Consider the following 2,351-nt stretch of genomic DNA (forward strand, 5'->3'; position numbering starts at 1 on the left):
CGAGTCCTTAGAATAACTGAGCCAAACTGGCGCTCTACGCAGGCAGCGGCTGGGGCAGCGCTGTGGAACAGATGGGCGACGAACTCGCACGGCGGTCGCGCAGGTTCAAGAGCGCACAAATGCGACAACGAGAATGACCATGGGTTAGGGGGGATTGAGAAAAACGAGTCACACCGAGGCAAAAAAAAGATAATTCCACGGGAGTGAGCATGCGATGATAACACAACCAGTAATAACTAGGAATTGCAACAACACGGGAAAAAAAGAAACGAACGGAGCGATCCGCTAAGAAGAGCAGATTCCAACCCTCTCTCAGGGGACGATATCCCGCATTCCGTCTCTCTTCCACACGCCGAAGCCACTCATGGGAGTGTTTGCGCTGAGAGCCGGCTGAGAGCCGAGAGCCTTCGCTCTCGCATTGCTGGTCAACGGCATCGCCGTCGGCCCGCAGTCGTAAAGTGTTGGTGAGCACGTGCGCGTCGCTCTGGTCGGTTGGTCCGCGTTGGTGCGTCAGATCGGTCAATAGTCGAGAGTCGCCCCTCTGTGTCTGTGTGCGTGCTTCTGAAAGGTGCTTCTTCAACTACTTTGTGTCACCACCATTGTGCCAGGGATGGGGACAGGACGAAAGAATCCTTATCCACATCCCAGACACCTTTGCCTTTTTGCCACCCCAGCAAAGCGAGCGACAGGGACTCAGTGGTTCAAGCCAGTGGTTGGTTCCCATTCACGGTTTCTTCGGTCCTTCCCTTGTTAACAACCTTCTGAACGGTTCGTTGTGACCAGACCCCTAGCCCCGAGCGTTTGTGTTTCCCGCAGCTGAAAATTCTGACCAAAAGTGTGCGTTGAACGGGGAACGATGATACCTCTCCGTGTAACGATGTGTAACAGCCATTTTGTAGTGCTGAGTGAAAAACACGGCCACGCTGGAAAGGAGGTGGGAAGAAACCGTCGGTCCAATATATCGATGATGAATATGTGTGCGCCAGCAACGAGTGACTGACGTTCGCGGTGTGTGTCTCGCGTTTTATGTGCCCGAATCACGACCGCGGTTCCCAGGCGCGCCCGAGAGAAACGTCAAATCCGCTCGGGTCAGGCACGGGGCTGAAACCTTGAAAATTAAAGGGAAAAAGGGAGCAAACTATTATCATAATGTGGTGTTGTGTGTGCAGTGTCTTCCGTGCTCTCTCCGCAGTAATATGTTGTGTAGTGGTGGTGGCGTGACGATGGCCCAAACCTGACTCGATGCTCTCTCTCACGCTCTCCACGTCGCGTGCTGGCTCTCTCTCTCCTCGTTCGGCTCCCTTCATTCCCACCCCTGCCGGTTGATCGGACAATTTGTCCCGCAGGATCATTCGCACGGCTACCCCCGAAACATGGTTGCTGTCTGTCGAGAGGCTTGCGTCCCGTTCTCCTCGGTTCTATGCTGCCAGTGCGTCCCTCTCGCACGCTCGCGCTCTCTCTCTTTTCGCTTTCTTTTTCCAGCCCTGATATTCCCTGTCTACTGTTGATTTTAACAACGATTTCTCTTTTTCGTGGTCCCTTCAACAACTCGCTCATTGAGTTCTATTGATGCGGGTTAGATTCAACGAAAGTCACGCACATGCAGGCAGATGGAATCCTGACGGTCCGGGTTCACCTTTGTGACCGTGGACCATGGTTTTCTTTGCCACAAAGAAGCCTTGCATTTCAACCAACCTCTTGAAATAGATCAAAAATTCAGATCCTGTAGATCTTCAAACAGATCAAATAGACATGGCTGTGTGCTGCCATCAGGAAGTAGTGTATGGCATATTAGTTGGATATGATATATGTGTAAGAAAGGGAAAACAGTATAGACTGGAATTTTCTTCCTTTTCGTAACTTTATTCCTCTTTCGTAGTTGAGATCACTTAACGTTAGACCGCTCTGGTCTACTGCTGTTTTGCGACTGACTAAATTCTGCGCTCCGACCTCCTTTTATACTCGAAGTTGTTCTCGGGGTTGTCCTCCGCTAACTCTCGCTCGAGACAACCCCGAGACCTGCCTTCCTACATTCGGCCATCCTAAGAGTGGTCTGGCCCCCAGACCCGATACTTTTTTTTTTTTTTACATTACTGGTTGGTTGTTTTGCCCGCAAATTATATGACGGCCTCTGCTGTTCCTGGTCCCTTTTGATGGTATCTCTAGATTCCTCTCTGATTTCTCGGCGTTGGTCATCGTACTGGGCTAGCTTAACCTCCTCTAATAACTCTACCAATCTAAAATCTGTCTCTTGTCGCATTTTTACCCCGAGAAGGGCCTCGAATGGGGTTACACTGATACTTTGGTGTACGCTCGAATTGATTCCGCTTTGAATCTTGGCTACATGCTTG

At 50.8% G+C, this 2,351-nt stretch overlaps 1 protein-coding gene across 2 annotated transcripts in view; it reads left to right on the plus strand.

Moving 5' to 3' along the window:
• Positions 1 to 535: 535 nt before the first annotated feature.
• The window catches only part of LOC131211341 (protein roadkill), a 21,415-nt gene continuing 19,599 nt past the window's right edge, over positions 536 to 2,351 (plus strand). For both annotated transcript variants that reach the window (XM_058204767.1, XM_058204768.1), the window contains exon 1: positions 536 to 568. The gene's annotated coding sequence lies outside the window, so the exon portion shown is untranslated. The remainder of the gene's footprint in view (positions 569 to 2,351) is intronic.

The sequence above is a fragment of the Anopheles bellator genome, chromosome 2 (genome assembly GCF_943735745.2).
Source record: "Anopheles bellator chromosome 2, idAnoBellAS_SP24_06.2, whole genome shotgun sequence".
In the NCBI taxonomy this organism is placed as follows: domain Eukaryota; kingdom Metazoa; phylum Arthropoda; class Insecta; order Diptera; family Culicidae; genus Anopheles; species Anopheles bellator.